General features: G+C 39.6%; 1 protein-coding gene across 4 annotated transcripts in view; it reads left to right on the top strand.

The window, feature by feature from the left end:
• The first annotated feature begins 213 nt into the window (after positions 1-213).
• LOC102237426 (semaphorin-6D-like) overlaps positions 214-14,281 on the top strand; it is a 158,919-nt gene continuing 144,851 nt past the window's right edge. For all 4 annotated transcript variants that reach the window (XM_023330701.1, XM_023330703.1, XM_023330702.1 and 1 more), the window contains exon 1: positions 214-404. The gene's annotated coding sequence lies outside the window, so the exon portion shown is untranslated. The remainder of the gene's footprint in view (positions 405-14,281) is intronic.

Below are 14,281 nucleotides of genomic sequence, written 5' to 3'. Positions count from 1 at the left end.
GTTTATAGTACCGATGTTAAGGCATTCAACATCTGGATGAAAAGTGAAGCTGTGCGGGGCGCCACTGGGGTTTTATGTTCGCTCATTCAACCAATCATAGCAGGGAGTCTTTGTCAATACGCTTTTTGATTGGTTGGAGCTCTTGTCTCATTGAAGTTAGGAGGCGTGGCTTCTGCGGCTGTCGAGGTGTTGTGATTTCCAGTCGGACTGGCTCCAGTCCTGTCACAGTAGTGTGGGGCGCCTTTTCTCTACGCTGGCGCTCTGGGAATACTAACTGTTTTCCGAAAACAGCCAGCTTGTACACTAACAACTCTTCGTTTTTTGTTTTTGTCTTGTCCCTGCGACCGAATAGAAAGACTGCTAGATACATTTTGCTACAGTGGAAGTGCCGTGGAAACAATAAGGTAAGAACTGCCTGCTTTTCTAGTTGCGGACTGAGCGGTGCTGTCTCAGCTGTGCTGACTTTGCTCATTAAGACTCTGAGGATGCTCTTAACTTTGCACAGAAGAGATGTTACAGCAGCAGCGTTAACTGCTAATGAACAACATAACAATTCTAAATTGTTTTTGAACTCTCGCCAAGTTATAGCCTTTCTTATTTTATTTTTCCCCCAGCGGTCCAGTCATTCTTTGCGCTCAGACTGAATTACAGAATTGATGCAAGCTTCTCATAACTGGAGTCGGGTGGACTTTTGTAATCTTCTTTAATAATTTTGTAAGAGATGGGTTTTTTTGTGTGTGTGTGTGTATGTGTGTGCATTTATTTTTCTTAGTCCACCATGTTATGGCAGCAGTAGTCTCTGCAAGTTATTGCCACCAGATCTCAGTGATTGACCTTTTGTCTGGGAAACAGTTTTCATCCAAACAGCCGCTTGTTCCCAAGAGAAAGCTTTAACTTGTGCAAACCAGTGCACTGACAATAAAAAAAGGTGAGGTAAACAAATCAGTCTGGCAGGACGCGCTCATTGCATAAGTGTTTTATATTGTATTGTAAGCGAACCTTTCCCTCCCACCTCGTCTATATTTTGCCTCTTAAATCATCCTTACTCCAGCTGCAGTTTAGTCTCGATGCCAGAATCTCTGGGGGAAGCGATGAGCTCATTGTTCTAATCTAACAGGTTTCTGCTTCTGCACGCAGAGTTTAACATCAACCTGTGTTGGATATCGCTAAAATACACACAGATTTAGAATATTTTTTTCACCCCTATTTTTTTTCCACCGCTAAGCGGCTGGTGGTTATTTACCTTGAAATAGATGCCTCGGAGTTGCTTCTCTGCAGAAATACGGGTATTTGTTTTGTCTCAGCCTGTTGTGCATTAGGTGTCTCATCTCCCTCTGTGGGTTTTTAGTTTCAGCTGAGGCTAAGAACAATTGAACAGTAAATATATCTCACCCTGCACAACAGGAACAATCGTCTTGACTACTTCCCCCCCCCTATTTGCCTCATTTTTCTGACTCAAACTAGTCCTCTCCTTGCAAAAGTTTTCCGAGAATAAAAAAAAAAAAGTCAGTTCAGCTTTGCCCTGATTTCGCTGGGTTATTTGCCGATTCTGAATGCTCCTTTGTTTTGATTATCTGGTCAGATGTTTAAGTGCTGTCCATGTGGTCAAATCTTGTGACTTTCTTTGGTTTAGCTTTGTCCCCATCCTCTCAGCTGCTGCAATGACTTTGCAGGATGGGGAAAGGGTGGTGGCACTTATGGCTTGCGGTTTTCTTACCACACTTGTACAATGACTTTGCACTCTTTGCTGCTTCCAGAGTATTGCAGTGTGGTTTCAGGTTATTCTATTTGACATGCAGCTGGTGTGCTGACAAGTAGGAGTGCTGCTTCCGTGCAGGGCGAGTGGGATGCTCCTGTGTGGCCCGATTCTCTACCAGCAGGTCTGTCTGTGCTCCCACTCGCACTATGAATAGTGCAGACACATCTACATTCAGCCCTCGTTTGAGGTAGTTGTCAAGACTCGGCATAAGGCGGCCCCTGTTTGTTTTTTCCGCTGCTTATACACATAATCATTAGGGAAAATTTGTTTCTGCTGACAAATGAGTTGGTCATAAATGTGAGAAAGTGCCAAGTGCCCAGCATTGCATTCATTCCTCATCACTGCTCAGAATTGCTTTCTCTTCATCCAGTCCTCGTTCCCCGAGCCCTGATAGGTTTGTCGCTTAGTTAGCGTGGTTAATGGTGCATTTAGCCCAGTGTGTAATTTTATTTCCGATTTCCATTTTATCGTTTGCTTTGAGTTTGAAATGACGGACCCTATATGTGCGGATGGCATCCTCCTAATGGTCCTCAGGGTAATGATGGTTGAAATAGGCTTCTAACCGGAGGCTGAGAGCTCCGGCCCTTGGGGGACATTCAGTTTGACTATTTTCATGTCAAGATGAAGTGTTCAGTAACCGTGTCTATGGATATAAAGCGAACACTCTAACTTATTTTGCAGCTTTGATCGGTCAAAAAGGAAAAAAAGCTATATTTCAGTGCAATGGATGAAGACACTTTACATTTTCTCCCCAGGCGCTCTTGAAGTTGCCGAATAGCTGCACTCATCCGCCATTTCCCCCATTCTGTGCTCAGAAGAACTTGAGGGCGTTGCATGATAGATTTCAGGCTGTTGTCGTGCCACCTTAACAACAGTGATTTGTCTGAAGTGTCTCATATCTCCGAGCACCATCTGTAACAGCTGATGTCTAAAGAATGGGTTGGTGCAATACCGTGCTTCAGGAAGCAACAGTTAACCCAGCCCCCCTTCCCATCCACAACATATGGGACTTTGTTTGGCCCTGCACCTGAGAGCGGCACTGGTCTGTGACACCTCATATTTCATTTTGATAATGGCTGGTTACCCGTGGCAACTGTGCTGCCAGGGAGAGTCTTGCTTCTTGAAGGGCATGGGAGGAATGAGAGAAAGTGGGTGGGTTATGGGGATGTGCACTTCAAGGTTTTTTTTATTTTTCTCCCTCTCAGCACCTCCACCCTTTCCTGGCTGGTTGTGTTGTAACCAGTGAAGGGTGTGGGACCCCTGGGGAGTGAATTATTACCTGTCAGCCCTGCAAGCTCCCTGCCATCCATAATCCCAGCCTGACACAGCACAGGCCAGTCCGGGCTATCTGCTGAGACCACCGGGCCTTGGCCTCAAGGTCTGGCCCTGTTGTGGCCACAGCTGGTAAGAAATCACATTAACATGTTGCATCAGGTGTAACAAATGCACAGTCTCATACCTTATGCAGCATGGCATGTGGCTCTTCCATCATTGCCCTTTCTGAATGTGTTTTTTTTGTGCTCCTGGATTGGAGAGGAAGAAACTTCTCTTCTTTGCCTTGGAGTTACATTTTCTGTTTCGCTGAGTTGGTGCTCTCAATCTCCCAGGTATATTGGTATGCCTGATTTTTAAAGTTCATTTATAGATTGCCTTTGGCACCGATGTCATAGATTGGTGCCAGTTTTGTTGCATCTGCTTCCCTGTTATTGGTTCAGACTGCTGGAAGTTAAAGTGAAAACAGTGCCAACAGTCATCCCTCCCTTTGGTGCGATCCAAAGCCTTGGCAGAATTGTAATTACACTTGATTCCAAAAACAGGCGTGTAGCTTTATCCCTCCTGTGGTCCTGGTGTGGGTTCCTCCTGCACTGGAAATTACAGTCGAGCTGATGAGCGTGTAAATTACGGTAGGGAAGCTTCAGAGTTCAGTGAAAGGCTAGAGGGGTGAGATAGAAAAAGAGGCGGGACGTGGTGGACCACAAAATGGACAAGTGACAGCCCCCGTCCGTTCATCCAGACTGGCTGTCTTTTTGTGGTTTCTCCAGCCTGTTCTTCTGAAACATTAACCCCTTGTCAAACATGGACTTGGGTTTTTCTTGCCAACCCACCAAGGCCACAAGCAGTGAGCAGAAACACTTCACAACTGTTTGGTTATGTGCTTAATGGAGCACAGTGGATGAAGTCCAGCTATTAGAGGGGAACATATAACCCAAAGCTCGCAAAATCAGCAGATTCCCCAAGATTTATATTTCTATGGCTGAGAGGGGCTCCTGGCCAATAAAATTTAAGAATTAAAAACTGCAATGCTGCATGAATTTTCAAAGTGGCTGTTCTCCTTTGTCTCACGTAAATGTTTAGACATGCCTGGTTTTGGCATGAAGTTAGAGCCAATCTTGACTCATGGCTTTGTCTTTAACACTCCCTAGTCAGTTGTCCCTGTTAAAGAGATTACCCACTCTTTCACACCCCTTGAATCATGTGCTTCAAAAGATGCACATGCTATGCACTAAGTAGCATTGAAAGAATCCACCAACTTGTTTGAACCACTTAATCCTTGCAGGCTTGATGAGGTGCTGTTTCCTATCTCGAGCAGTAAGCAAGAGTCAAGGTATACCCTTACCTACGGCGTGGCATTCTAATTTTGCCAGGTTTTGGAGCAAAAATGGAAATACAACGTGGACAAAAAATCCCCATGCAGAGGAAGAACATGCAAACACCACAAAAGAGTCAACAGCTGGGGCTGAGACCCAAGACTTTGGTTCTGCAAGGCAACCATGCTACAACTGTTCCTCCATACAGCTTGTACTTATTTGTATCTGAAAATCTTCCTCTGTGTAGCATAAATATAATCTTCTCATGTAAGGATAATTAAGAAATCACACCAGATTTAATTGCTCATTTAAAGTGCAAGAACAAAAAATCCCATTCCACTTCTTTGTTTAATGATGGGAAACATCTGAGCTCAGGAAAGGTGTGTTTATTAATAACCTTGATCCATGAATTCCTGCTAATGATCTGTTCTGTAGATATTCTCTGTTAATTAAAAATGCTTTTTGCAACCTGGTTGTGTATAAACAGCCAGTTTGTTCTTAATCACAGGTCATTTACTGTATAGCAAGTTGAATCACTGTTCCCTTCAGCTACTCTTATCAATGAGAATTACTGAGTAGTCTTACTCATGATGGAATCACAGCAGGGTTGTCTGTACACGTTGGAAGTTTAAGACATCTTATCTGCAGCTATTTGAGGAACTTCATGTTGTGTCATACCATATTTGGAAGGTTTTTGTTCATTGCTAAACATTCCATCACTGTTTCTGTAATATCATCTTTATCTGCAGATCAGAGCAAAGAATCCATGTTTTCTTTTTAGCTTGTGAAATCAATAAACAGAGAAAACCCAGATCGGAGCTCACATGTATGTCACATTTCCAATGCAAAAGTGGGATTTTTGCAAAGTGGGATATTTTTACACTTTGCCACATTAAAATAAAAAATGTCCATGTATTTTTGTTGAATTGTTTGTTTCAGAACAACACAAAGTAGCAAACGACATAATGTGTCTAAAGGACAAAACGTTTAGAGAATCGGTACTTTTGCATAACACTGAAGCACATATTTTTAATTACTAATAAATAACAATTAGACACTGTAAAGGCCCACATTGTCAACACTGAACTTTAGTCTTTTCCTATCTTTTGTCTTCTGTTCTGCATGCTATTTCCATCTTTTGTCTAATTTGTGAATTTGCTTTTTATGTACGCAGCACTGTATGAAAAAAAAACAGTATATTTCTAACAACTTTTTTTCACAGCATATTAGTTTCAGTGCATCATACTTTTTTTAGCGCTCATTTCCATCCTTATTGCTGAGTGTTTTTCTGCGCTTCATTTCACTGAGATTGGCTCTCAATCAAACAGTGTGGGCGGCACAGTAACGATCCTTTTTCTTGGATTTTCAATTTGTGAAGTTTTCTTTTCTGTTAGTGAAGTTATTTTCTTTGCCAGTTCAGCTGCTGTGGCTATCACAACTTTGTACTAACAGCCCTGTTACTCTCTTTCTTCCCCCCCCTTTAACAAACTGCTGTTTCTTCTGGAGGAAATGTAACCATCCATCTTTGTGCCAGAGGTTATTTTGCTGCAGAGACCTACCAGTCACCAGCAGGTCTTCACCATCTCTTTTATTAGGTGCATGCACTCTGTGTGAACATTTAGCTTAGCTTTTTTATGCTGCATGTCACAATGATTTGGAACATACTGATTATCGTTGGTGATGCACCAATCAAGCTGAGATTGATTTAAATGGTCAGTTTTTCTTGATCAGATTTATGAGATATTAAAAAAGGAATTTTCTTTCATGTTTATTAAATTGATTACACTGCAAACCAAAATCGCAGTTCAGTACAATTTTGGTTCTGCTTTTATTATTTTGGGATATTACCATTTTGAGGGAGAAGATGGATCTTCTAGTGGTCAGCACAGCTGGATTGAAATTTGATGGATCTTTAAAAGTTAATAAAATGGAACTTTAGGTAGGGAAAATAGAAGTGGACTATAGACGGATCCTTGGGGGTCTCCACACGTGAGAGGAGTAGTTTGTTTTAATATGGAAATCATGAAGTCAAACATCAAATAAAACCAGAAATATTGGCCAGAAATGCCTGATTGATACATCTGTAAGCGTCATCAATATTTTTTTTGTTTTATTTGCTCTCAGTTAGGTGTTAAAACTTTCTAGCCAGACTGTGAGATTTGTAGTTTCAAATTTAGAAGGTGGCTGCATGCCTGAACTGCTGCTTTGTGCAGCTTGGAGATAAGAAAATAGCTTCTATCTAAAGGGTTGTGTTCATGCAGATATTTTGGGAATCTTTGTCAGGAATCTGTTTCTTGGAACCAGGAGCATTAACTTCACCAATCAGGGACAAAATTAGGGCCTCTTCCTCTTTTTCTTCTTTCATCCTCAGCTTTTTAATTCCTGAAATATCAAAACATTATGACAGGAACTCAGTTCTGTCTTTTTGTGAGACAACTCCAAAAATCAAAATATTTCTTTTTCTTTCTATGATGATTGCTGCCTCCTTTGGTTTTATTCAGCTGATGACACAACACAGTTTTAAGGAGAATATTTTGATTCAAATAAAAATAAAAAATAAATAAAAACAACTGATTTTATAAAATCTTCCACTTTTTCTACATATTCTACCCACTGATTAGTGACAAAAGTAACAGTACATACAGACATTGATTACACCCTTTAAGAAAAACTTCATTAATTAGCTGTGTAAACGGAGAACAAAAAACAAATCATACGTGATGATTAGCATTTATTGTATTATGGTTTAAAACAAGTTCATTGTAGATTTTGATGTTGAAGTCGTTCACTGATAAGTAAATAATCCTTATACTTTTAGATACTTTTTAAGTTATTGGTAACTCAAATGAAGACACAACTACTGGAAAAAAATCAGGACTCAAGAATAAGACCATTCTTTTGTAGGTGGAGATAGCTTGTGAATAAAGGTCTAAGTAATTAGTATGACAAATTCCTAAATAATTAAGTTATTATGTATTTTGCTGAATAGCTATAGATTTACTTTGGTATGGAAATGTCATTAGCTGTTTACAGAACAGAGTGAGATGAAAATGTTTTTTTTCTATAGTGATGCTGCAAAATTTAGCAATATTTTCTTGTCAGGTTTCTGGTTTCCGTCTTGTCTAAAGCATTTAGGTTTATTATGCAAAGCAGGGCAGGTCTGCTGATTTGTTACTATAAAAGTAATTCTGAGTTATGGCCATGCATTATTGTTGATTATTGTGAAATGGGAATTTTTACAGCCCTGAAAGGTGAAATGAAGCAGGAAATTAAAAACCTAAGATAAGGACTTCTTTTATTTTGTCATATTTATTCAAAGCTGCTTGGTTCACCTGGTAAGATCCCATTATATCCCACCCTTGCTGCCCACACATTTAGCAGACAGGTATTCATATCTTTAATTTAAGTATGCAGACCCCCCAACCCCCTCAACCCTCCCAAAGAGTTTTCAGATGTCTTTCAAAAATTAAATGCTCCTCTCTAAGCAGTGTAACATGATGCCTGTACTTGATCTCCCAATTCTCAAGACCAGTAGAAATTCAGACATGATTCCCAGCCTTTTTCATTAGATCTATTTGAATTTATTGGCTTTATTGTGGTTAATTTTTCTGAGAGCAATTCTCAAAAGATTTTGATCTCTCCTAGAACATGTTACACTCAGAAATGAAAATTAATCTAGGAAGTTTAATTTTAACCTACCTCAGTCAGGTTTTTTCAGTTTTTTTTTTTTTTTTTTAATTAGTAATTAAAATAAAAAAAAATTGGTGTTCACCATATGTGCAGGGAATATTTGATTTGGATGCTGTCTACTAGATAAGTCTACGCTCCTACACATGCTGTGGTCATTTTCCTTCATTTCCCAGAACTACAGGCTGGTTTCCATCAAACTGAGGCTATTTTTAAAACGGTCTTTAGTGGGGCTATCGGGGGTAGGGATGGGGTTCAGTTAATGTCATTTGAATCCAAACTGGGCAGTGGTCCAATGTGAGTAAAACATACCATCCCCTCCTCTTCTCATGTACTCTGAAACTCTTCCCTTTCCAGTAATGTGTGTGTGGGTGTGGGCGTGTGTGTGCGCGTGGGGGGTGTGTATGTGTGTGTAGGTTTATTAACCAAGTGTTGACTCACCCCTGCAGCTATGCATGAGGATGTGTGTGGGGGGAGATTGCTTTCTTGAAGTCAGTTTAAAATTAGCTCCTCATATTGCACTAGGAGAGTTTTTAAACTGTTCTCCACAGAGGAAGAAAAACAAAACCAACATTTTAAAAATGGAAAACGATCTGCTTTATGGTAAAGATGTTTGAACTGAAATTAAAACTTTGTCAATTTCTTAACTTTCAGCTCACTGGATGACGCACATGTTGATGGATTCACAATTCATACACTTTTTTATTCAATCTATAACCTGGGTAGAATAATTCAGTTCAGTGGGGACATTTCAAGGTACTATCCTAATATCTAAAGTTGCAAATCTTGTGCTAAAGCTAATTCTCAAAATACTAGTGATGGTTGTTTTCATGGATATTTGGTTTCTGGTGAATGTTTTTATGGAATGTAATGGGAAACAATGTTACTAAAGGTTGGATAACAACTGACTGTGACAATGGTCAAGTTGTTTTTCATGAAACTAAATTGGAGTCAAACTGTGAAGCTCCAAACATTTAAACAGGTTCAGAGTAATTGCAGATAATTCAACATAAGTGTGTTTGTCTGTGTGCTCCTGCAGTGATGTGGATGACTGCTTCATGTAACAAAACATGATCATTAATTTACTGTGAGGGTGGAAGCTTGTTTTCATACAGAGAAGATGAATAAACACAACAAAACACATCTTGTTAAGTCATGCAAGATGACTGCATTTTCCAGGGTATGGATTTACTTTTCTTGTTTTTTTCGGTTTGATCTTTCCCTCCTCATTGCCTCCTACATTTTCCCACTTCCCTTAATCTGTCCCTGAGGGGTTAGTTTCTGGTGATTGACAGGAAGAATACCATCTGTGTATACAGAAAAACTCAGACCACACTATTGCCTTAAAGTCACAAGTAAATGATGGGAGAATGTGACAAGAATAAGGGTGCAAACACACATTCACACTCTGGCCATGTCTGAGACTGACAGTAGCCCTCCAGCGAAACCTTGTGCACTAGTGTCGACCTGTGGCTTCAGGTACCAGGAGAATAAAATGTCAAAGTCCAGTTTAAAGACTTGGACAGAAAGACAGTTCACAGGACTTTATAGTTTGAGGCTAATTTTTAAAAACCTTTCTGCAGGATTATTATTATTATTTTTTGTAGTTATTTTCTTGACTGCTGTTTTTTAAAACCCAGTTTTACATCCAAGTCAGTTAAGCTCTAAACATCTTTTTTGGTTCGTTCTTATGTTCTACTTTTTCTTAAGTTTGTCATCAAGATATAGTTTAATATCCTCTTGATGTAAAAACAGCGCCATGTCAGCATACTGCAAATTAAAACCTTGGTTAAACTAAATGTCATAGTTTCCTTTTGCTCCTTGTGTGAGTTGTTTTCAAAGCTCTAAAGTCCTGCCTGATCCAAAGCCTTAAAACAGTTTTTTTTTTTTTTTTTTGGTTGCTGGACAGTTATTTCTTTATATGCTTTCAGAATTTGACCAGAAGTCTTGAACATGATGTACCAGTGAGATCTTTGAAATAGGAAATTTATAAAAGCTCACGTTGTTGCTTGGTCATTTTTCTTAATTCAACATTTTGTTCTGCAGGCATAACTAATATTTTCAAACCACTATCACTCTTCTCAGTTCACCATGGTCTCTGACTGATGTAATTTTCAGTGTGGAATAGGAGATAGAGATCCACTCACAGGGCCTCATGTTAGCTGGCAGAGTGCACTCAGATATGTTCAAAGAGCTGTAGGATTGTCCACATTGTGCACTATGTAGCAGAGATTACAACAATACAGATTTTGACACACACTCCCACTCACACACAGTGCAAAGCTGTAAGTGTGGAGATTTAATTTGATGCACATGAAAGCTGTTTTATTTTTATTTCTTCACCACACCTGTAAATTTAAATCGGGTTCTGGCTAACTGAGTTTTATTAAAAACCAAAACAGTTGATGTAGATAATTAGGTGTCAGAGCTCTTCCGTTTATATCTGTCAGGTTAATTTTTTTGTTAGGAATAAAATTCATAGGCCAAATTTAAACAAAAAAACGAATAAATTAAAGTTGTCAGATCATTGTATAGTGTAGTGCATTAACATAAATACCATAGACCTTCTTTTACAATAAACCTTCTTTGCATAAAACGCAAAGAAATGTAAACAATGTTTTGCACTTTAAGCTTTGAATTATACATCTTAAGTGCCAACGCAGCACAACACAAATAAATAAAAAATAATGCAGATATTATTTATGCATTAAGCTTGAGCATTTGGAATGTAAAATGTGATTGAATTGGAGCTAAACTAAAATAATTGTGTTCATTAACACAGAGGCACAGCACTAGTCAGTAAAATGAGAAAAAGAAGAAAATATAGAAGACTTTGCTAACCTCTGACTTCATTTAGCAGAAAAAAAAATCTTACAGTTGTTATTTATTATTCTGACTCATAACCCCTATGTCTGGGGTCTCAAACTCCAGTCCTCGAGGGCCGCAGGCCTGCAACTTTTAGATGTACCTCTGCTGCACCACACCTGAACAGAATAATTAGGTCATTAAGGCTCTGGAGAACTGATCTACACAAGGAGGAGGTCATTAAGCCATTTCATTCCAGTGTTTTGTACCTGTGGCACATATAAAAACTGCTGGACACGCGGCCCTCGAGGCCTGGAGTTTGAGACCCCTGCCTTATGTAATGCATGGCGCGTGAATTTGCAGTGAAACCTGCATACCATACAGTCCTCTTTATCGTCATCCAAACTGAAGTGCTTTCATTCTTTTAATTTGCTTCAGCCTTTTAAACCCCTAAAAATCTACTTAATTTAGAAGTTCTAGGTTTTCCCTTGAAATTTGCAATTTAAAGTGATTTTTCAGTGCTACTCACTGCCTGCCTTTATGTGGATCTATTCTTACCTCTTGCTATGTAGAGAGCAGCTGAAATACCAGTGATTGTGAAGTAAAAAACAAAGATGCATAGATCATGGAAAAGAAGCGTGTTCTTTCTATTACCTGTAACCTTACTGAAATATTGCCAAATTAAAACTAGGAAAGCAAACTTGCTGATCAGTGGTGCCCAAAGTCGGTCCTTGAGGGCCGGCATCCTGGATGTTTTAATTCTCTCCCTGGTAGTACCGAACAACCTTTTCAGCATGTCAATGTTCTTCTTAGGCCTTCTAACGAGCTATCATTGGATCCAGGTCCTTTAAACCAGGGAGAGAACTAAAACATGCAGGATGCCGGCCCTCGAGGACCGACTTTGGGCACCCCTTGTCTATAACTTCACCAAACTGCTTCAGATGAACACTGGTTCAAGTAGCAAAATGTGAGTTTCTTTAAATCATCTATGTTGAGACAGAGCTATGTTTTAAACAAAATGAAAAAGCGCTGCTAAAATACATAAACTTTTTAACCTTGTTAACCCTATGCTTTTTCTGCCGGAGAGAAAATATTTATTGTTAAGAAAAATGGCTCGGAGATGATACAGTGTCCAAAGTCCCTGGTGAGTGATTTAAGTGGGGCACAATTACAATACTAATGTGGAACATGTGATACTAATGCAGTGTGAGTGGATGTTGTTTTGCTTTTTAGTGAATTTGATGTCATAAAAATGTCATTGACTGTTTTAAAGGAAACTATCAGTCTATGAACTTAAACCAGCACCCCCACAATGATCTGCTGCTCTTCCTGCAACATGATCCACTTTAGTATTTACCGCTTCAGCCCTTCTGATGTGAAAATGAAACATGTCAAAGAGTACAAACAGACTAACTGGTCTGTGCCCGACATGTGCAGGAGACACAGGTCATTTACTGAACTGAGGCGGTCTATTCAGCAGGAAGATCTATTTAATTAGGCTATGTCCTTTTAATTAAGCACCCAGCGTAATGTCTGTGTCCATTTGTCACCTGCTTTGCTCAGGCACAGCTGGTTGAAAATACCCTCTTTTGTGTCCTCAGAGTTTCAGAGGACCTTGCTTCTCATTAAATATCCTCTTTCACAGAAACTTACTTTTTTTCTGGGTTCTTCTTTAGATTACCATGATAATACCCCAAAGAGGGTTGAAAAAGTGGTGGAGAGCTGTTGCTGGACTGCTCATCAGATTGAACATGTTCAAGACCCTGGTTATTATCATTCCAAATGCACCATCGGTTAAACTATCAGCCTGAATTCCGACATTTATCTCCAGTGTCATAGAATGAGTGTCAATTGCATAGGGAGCACAATGGCAAATTACAGGTTATGTCTTGCTCCTTGGAGCCTGGATCTTTCCCCAGTGTAATTATGCTATGCTAATTCTGCCCCCCATCCAGTTTCCATGATGGAAAGAAGGCTTCCCAACAGTTTGGATGGGAATTGAAACTTGAATGAGTAAATGTATTCATTTGCACACTGGCGATGCCCACAAAACCTGAGCACATCCTGCCTTTTTCCCTTGAGCCAAAAAAAAAAAAAAACGGCGGAAAGTCTCCACGTTTTTCCAGAGATGGGGTCAGCTACAGGTCAGCCCACCTTGAACTCCTGAGCTGGATTTATTGTGTCGTAGGTGGACAGGGTCAGGCTGCACTCCTCTCCTCAACACGAGAACTTTGTTAGTGTTGGACACGGAGCAGACACCGGCACAACAGACAAATCCCTATCCCTTCCTCCAAGGAGATCCCCGCTGGGTTCAGAGGTCTTGTGTTAAGGGTGGTGGCATGACCTGAATACTGATTGATTTTTCTGCAGTCTGCACCAGGGTGGGACGGTGGGGGGTGGAGTCAAACCTCTTATGCTCACCCCCTGTGGAGACGTGGAATAAGGGAGTTTTGACAAAGACAGGAAACGCTCCTGGTCGCAACTTGTTTGACTTTTCTGCTCCACTGTAAACCTCAGTGGGTGTGTGTTTTCACTTTGCCTGAAACAAGATACCAGACCACATGTTTTCGCTTAACAGACAGCTGAGTGGAGAGAGGGCATGAGTGGGGTCTGTTTGTCATTTGGCGGGAGACAGAAGAGGCTACACTACAAAGTTCCTCTGGAGGATTTATTACTTGTTTAAACACAAGCCCGGGCTGGCCAATGACTATTATATCAATCATTTCTTTAGCACAGTTCAAAGAAATCAAAATGGGACTCATGGGATAACTAAATAGCAGTCATAATTAAAAATCACAAATATTCAATGAGCATTTTTGTTAGTTATCCCTATAAAGTATCTGAGAAGAAGGAAGTTGGGGTTTTCGTCTAGAAACATGGTTTAGAGAACTGGAAGACGAAGAATGGATGCGTTTCAATATCAGCTGAGTGAATGTGAGAAGCTTTCACATGATCTTTTGGAACAACAGTTATCTATACTTTACACAGAATCCTCAGTTAAATATGCAATAAACTTGGTTTCTTCTGTAGATGTTTATTTTTCTCAAATTTTAATCACTATGGATACGTGTAGTTTAAGCTCATTTGAATACATCATATGCTAGAAATATTACATTTACATTTTTTTTATTTCAGTTACACAACATGCAATTTGTGGTATGTCATACCAAAGAAGATCCAGGCGTTTTGTCTTTGAGCGCAAACATGTTGTAATTGAGTTACTGGACTGACATGATGTCACAATTTCAGTATTGGACAGAGCTTGGTCCAAATTTTCCATCAGCAAAATTCCAACTACTTGATGAGTTTAGATGATCAGTAACCTAAAAGCCTGTAAGTTGTTTTAAGTCTTGTTTCTGCTCTTTAATATATATATTTTTTCCATTCAATTCAAAGCTTGTTTTCTTGTCAGGCTGAATATATAGCATGCAAGAATGGCAAA

This window comes from Xiphophorus maculatus, chromosome 3 (genome assembly GCF_002775205.1).
Source record: "Xiphophorus maculatus strain JP 163 A chromosome 3, X_maculatus-5.0-male, whole genome shotgun sequence".
Lineage (NCBI taxonomy): Eukaryota > Metazoa > Chordata > Actinopteri > Cyprinodontiformes > Poeciliidae > Xiphophorus > Xiphophorus maculatus.
The sequence above is the reverse complement of the archived record's forward strand: the minus strand, read 5'-3'. Positions and strand labels throughout refer to the sequence as shown.